The sequence below is a fragment of the Limulus polyphemus genome, unplaced genomic scaffold (assembly GCF_000517525.1).
Source record: "Limulus polyphemus unplaced genomic scaffold, Limulus_polyphemus-2.1.2 Scaffold2724, whole genome shotgun sequence".
Lineage (NCBI taxonomy): Eukaryota > Metazoa > Arthropoda > Merostomata > Xiphosura > Limulidae > Limulus > Limulus polyphemus.
In genome coordinates this window covers 78,515-84,964 of record NW_013668334.1, presented here as the reverse complement: position 1 = coordinate 84,964, position 6,450 = coordinate 78,515, and positions in this window count along the sequence as shown.

Sequence of the window (6,450 nt, the reverse complement as noted above, 5' to 3'; positions counted from 1 at the left end):
TAAAAGCTTGGAATGGTCTATTCTTTCATTGGGGGGTGTCTGTAGGCCAGATTAGTTGTCGGCTAAAAATACGAAGAATTAAATTGTGGCAGAATGCTACAAGTTCTTCAAATACCTATATAATGATAGGTTTCTTTTTTGTGAGTGTAAAACACTTAAATATACCATTTCGATTTTCGATACCTCACTACTATAAAGGCTTGGTTTGGTCTGAAGTTTCATTCGGTAGTAGTGTCCAGCGTCACTGATAAGGAGTGGAATTCTCCGAAACTAGTTTGGCCCACAGACACTCCCCCCCCCCCAATGAAAGAAAAGACCATTCCAAGCTTTTACTTGTTAAGCAAATGTTTAAACAACTCTATTCAACAATGTATTCTATACTCAACTGATCTAAAAATCTGCAACATACTGTAAATATTAGATACTTATCTGTTGGGCGTTTTTGTTCATCTTCGTGCAAAGCTACACGAGGGCTATCTACGCTACCCAGCTCAAGTTTTGATGTGATAGACTAGATGGAAGCCATATAGTCAACAACAATTACTGACAACTCTTTAGTTACTTTTGTCAGACGGAATAATAAAACTTGACCATCATGGCCCAAAAAGTGTAGAGCATGATTTCTTTTTTGCAAACCATGGAACCTTAGCTACACAGTCCAGCACACTAACCACTGAACCACACTTGACCAATCTATTGGAAATCTTTGTACCTAGATACCATAAATACAATAAAATTTAATATAACTGTTTATGTTAGGGTAGAGTGAAGCAGAAAAACCCGTCAACACCCATTTGCCACAGATGGTTCCTACATCACAGACAGAAAGACAGCTGATTGAGCATTAATTGCCTCATGCAGAAACAACAATCTGCATAATGCTTATGAAACATTCAAACTTCTCATAGGCAGCACAAATGTGGAACTGGAAGTCATATAAAGCAAACTCCCCTTCGACTGTTGGAAGCAATGAATAGACAGTATTACGAACATATATTTGTAAATTACTTTAAGGCTGTAAAGTTCAAAGTGGCTCCAGATGGATAACAGAAAACAAAGCAACTGTGGTAAAACCACCATATGGATATATTTGCCAGGCCATGCAGGAGTAAAGCTAAATGACAAGGCTGACACGCTCACATATCAAGTCCAGATCAAGTTTGCTAGTAAGTCATAAACAGCTACCATGGAAGGTCTTCATCAACATTAATAAGGGATGAGAATGCTGAATAACCGTATGGTGTAGCTAGGAAAAGGAAAACTGGGGAATCAATAGTTTAGTATACAGCCAGAAGGCCATTGGTGACATCAGTAAATTAATTATTCTACCTCCTGCGAGACAACCAGCTTCTACATGAGGGGTAACGCCTATCAGTGCAACCTTTGGTATTTTCACCTGTTGCTCAAATCAATGGCTAGGATCGTTCCATCTAGTCAAGAGTGAAAGCCAGTGAAAATGTCATTATATATATATGTGAAAGGAGGTATTACTTGCATTTTAACATTTCTATCTTCCCCCCTCCAAAGACCCATTAAACCATAATCTTAATGTAAAGTTCTCAAACATTTGCCTGTCACGACTAAACGGGTCTAATCCCCCCCCCTTTTTTTGTTGTTCTTCATGACCTATAACTCTCTATTCCTACCCATGTTATGTTCATAACACTAAATATGAAAACAGTAAAAAAACATAAAATAAAACATCGAACGGAACTTAAGTGCCCACAAAACGGACAAGTAACAGTTTAGATGAGATCACAAAAGCAAGTTACACCATAAGTAGCAGTTTCGGCGTGTAGCTTGGGTGGCTATCATCTTGAGAACTCTCGATTAGATACAGCAAACGTCACTCTTGGTTGGGCTACTATGCTCAGTCACTTATGCGAAGATTGTCGGAATATTGCAATAACATTTCTTTCGTAAGAGATGTGGAAGAGGGGTCTGGTTACTGTAAAAATATAAATACACATGTTATATCTTCATGGAGACCTTATCCACAGATTAAGAAAGGTTGCTTTTATGAATTTGTTTGTTTGTTGTAAAGCATAAAGCTATATAATGGGCTATCTGTGCTCTGCCCACCTCTTGCATCGAAACTCGACATTTAGCGATATAAGCCCATTGACTTTTTTTTTTGCGAATCAGTGTATGGGTTGAGCAATGTTCGTCTATTGGTCCTAATTTGAATAGAAACAGCTGCTTCAACTAAGTTTTACGCTCAATAGCCGCTGTGTTTTGTTGTTGCAAAAATAATATGTTGCCATGGCCGTGCCTCGAAAGTTTTCTCGGATACTGCACTGTCAGCAGCTAAAAACTTTATATTAAGCACAGCACAGTTTGTTCAGCATTCGACAGGGCGTATTCGTGACGTCATCAAAAAATGACGTAATTTGATCCGGGCCCTCAGAATTTTCTGCTTGTTTAAATTGTCAACTTAGCTGACTCAGTATGAAATATCGTGGCTGCTGATTCACTTTCTTGCGAAGCATTTAGTACAAGAAAAAACATGAATGGGGATGATTAGATTTTATTCGATAAGAATATTTACTGGGTAAAAAATAAAAATATTACTCATATTTTCCGTTCAATTTATTTATGAAACAAGCCATAAATGTCGCTAACATAAAGGTAAGGTTTGTGACGTATAGAGTTTAACGTTGAAAAACTCACACGCTTTTAAAAGTGTTTTAACTGTTAATAATTAGTTCCAATAATTCAAATTACCCGGACTTTTAGGAGGAAAATATGATTTATCAAGAAAAATCATTTCGACCTTATAACTTCAACGTATTGTAATTAGGTGATGGTATTTTTTCGGATTCCATTCATCCCTAAGAGCAGCCCCCAATGGCACAGCGGCATGTCTACGGACTTAGACCGCTAGAAACCGGGTTTCGATACTCGTGGTGAGAAGAGCACAGATAGTTTTGTGCTTAAAAACAAACAAGAACAACTCTAAGGGCAATCTTTAACATTAACTTGTACAGGAAAAAAGCCGATAAGTAAACAGAGACTCTAGGACCGTGACTTAAACCCAGGACCCTGGGATATACAAGAATACAAACTATCCTCATTACTGTTCACTTATGAGGTTTCTTACTATAAAAATGATAACTAAACTAAGTTATGATCAAGCAGTTAGTGGGTTGATTTACCACCACCCAAATCACAGGCATACATTTGTTTTTAAATAACATTTGGGATCAATGAAAGTAAATTGTTTAAAATGTACTTTTAGGGGGAACAGATAGTTCAGTGGTAAAGTAGTGGAACTATTAGCCAGATGTCTTGTGTTTAAGTTTTGGTTCTGAGGTCTCTTGTTCACTTATCGCTTTTTGTTTGTTCTTGTTTTTGTTTTTCATGTAAACGTTTATGTTTAAAAATGCTTGTGGTTACAGGTTTCTTAGTGACGTATATTACACAGAAAATATTGTATTTACATGTAAAATAATTCCCCCAGTTCTTTGAACTGTGTGTTATAACATGATGCAAATGTGGAACACCACCGATAGTGAACGGTACAAATTCAAGTCGATAATTGCAGGGTTAATACATTCTACGCATAAAAGTAGAAAATGGATCAATGATTATTAAAAATAAGTTATATAACACAATACACGTGTAACCTGGAGGTAAGACTATCGTGTGAGCCATCTCATTATTCAGTATTAAGAATAAGCTATACAACACAATACACGTGTAACTTGGAGGTAGGACTATTGTGTAAGCCATCCCATTATTCAGTATTAAGAATAAGCTATATAACACAATACACGTGTAACCTGGAGGGAAGACTATCGTGTAAGCCATCCCATTATTCAGTATTAAGAATAAACTATACAACACAATACACGTGTAACTTGGAGGTAGGACTATTGTGTAATGTAGTCCCATAATTCAGCATTAAAAATGAAATATAAATTGAAAGCGAACACCACGCCACGTTAGCAGTAGGTAAGAAACACAACACAACTACACTTCCCACTTTATGTATATGTCACAACTATACCTCTCCCTCTGAGGGACTGTCACACTGGGTTACACTTGAATGGATCTACACCTCCCCACCCAACCCGTGTTTTCACTTCACTTAAATCCCCGTGAAGAAACCATTAGGGATTTACGAAAATCTGAAGATTCTTCCCCAAGTTTCTCAAGGTTGAATACAAAGGAATGCTGAATATTTCGAAATAAAGAAGAAGACCTTTACTGTGCCCTCTGTGTTTGCTTTTCGACTAGAACTTGTTATGAAACACAACTGTATTTATTTTAGTTGCTCATTATTGTATTAAATGTTACGTTACTGCACTAAAAGCCGGTCTATTACTATAGCAAACGTTCATTACTATAGCTAATTATTTTAACACACCCGAAAAGCTGGCGAATTTCTTGATTCGGTGTGTTATGGTAATTTATCATTCTTGGTTGATGGGGGTGATTCCGGTAAGGAACGAGGTAGCCAATTAACTTGATAGATGACAAAGTACGTGTAGTTATGATCTAATTTCTTAAATTAATAAACGAACTTTGTTCACAGAAAATTTATCAATAACAGGTCTGTGTTGCTTTTAGATATGCTGGACTCCACGTAAGCTACCAGGATATCGCAGGCAGATAGTTAGAGTGGCTTACAAGTTTTTACTATATCTTTGTTGGTTTCAAATATAAAGAAAAGAAAGAAAAAGAAAAACTGTTTTCCATTTGTAAGCTGGACCCTGAAAATCGATTCCCGTGGGATACAGTATTAACTATCTCATTATCTCTTGCGTGACAGTCTACGTGTTATGTCCGAATTTTTTGTAACTTTCTTCAGAGTGTAATTAACCTGTAACTGTGTACGAGTAAGGGGTTTCACTGATATTTTTCAGACTTTAACGAACGTGTAACAGTACAAGAGCGATGGGATTTTTGATATTATTCAGACTTCAATGAACGTTTGTTTAACAGTATAGAAATGATGGGACTACTGATATCGTTTAGAAAATTTTCAGACTTTATTGAACGTGTAACGTTACAAGAGTGATGGGATTTGATATTGTTCAGAACAGCATACAAGCAACGAGACTTTACTGACATTGTTTAGAAATTCTTCTGACCTGAATACACATGTGACAAAACAGGAAATTCGGAATTTCAAGAATCATTATCAAAAGTAATAAATTCCAAACAACTATGCCAGTTACGTGCCGGACGTGTCATCAACCCATTTCCCATTACTGTTCACAAATCCAACAATAACAAAAGATCACTACAACACAGGTATTTACAGTCTCCAATAATATATAAGTAGCACTCAAAGAGCTGCCACGGTAACTCAGAATAACACTTGAAAACACTTTACCATAATATTAATAGTGCAAAACACCACGTAACTCAACATCTTCCACTTCCATTCAATATTCACACAGAAGAAAGTCTTCCCAGCAATGACGTTTTTGTAACACTGTCACAAGATAACATTTAGTATTAAACTACATCATGCTATTAGCTGAATTATCTTTCAAACACTGTTTCAGAATTGCAGTTTGATTTATGTACGTTTTACTTGAAATAAAGTAATACTTACATTTTACATAAAACAATGTCATAAGACGGAAGTTTAATTTACACCGACGAAATAAGATAAATCTGTATATCCAGATCGACTTACTGATAAAAATACATTTATGATGAATTTCCCTGAATAAACATTCCTACGACTCAACCCTTAAATCTACGTATGCTTTGATTTAGAGTATTATATATTTTCAGGATTGCTTATTGAAAATAAGGTTTAATTTTCATGATGTTGAGCAATGTTCATAATTTCAAACATAATTAAAAGGATGTGAGCGTTCAGGTGTGACATTTAAATCAGGCGCGTTTTTTTTCCCACGTGCAACTTGCTCCCTTCTTCAGTCCAATATGCACTATTTTCTCGTGCATCAAATCCGTATTTAAGTCCCGAATTTCTGAATGCAAAATCATTTTAAGTAAGAATGGCAAGAAGATGGATATCAGAGGTGCAGAGATGGCAGGAGAGGTTGGCCTGGTGCAGAGCAAGGCAGAACTGGAACCTTCAAACCTGGCGACGAATACACTGGTCAGACGAGAGTAGATTTTTACTCCACGTAACTGATGGTCGAACCCGTGTTTGGAGGCATCGTAACGCAGCTTACACTCCAAGAAACATTGTTCCAACACACAGCCCCATACCATAACTGAGCCCCCACCAAAAGGCACTATCGCATGATTGCAAGCTGGATTTGGTTTGTTTGATTGAAGTTAAGCACAAAGCTACACATTGGGCTATCTGTGCTCTGCCCACCACGGGTATCGAAACCCGGATTCTAGCGTTGTAAGTCCGCAGACATACCGCTGTGCTACTGGGGGGGCCTGGATTTGGTAACAATCAATGGCAACCTTACTGGCGAAAAGTACACCAGGGACGTGCTTACACCTGTAGTTGTG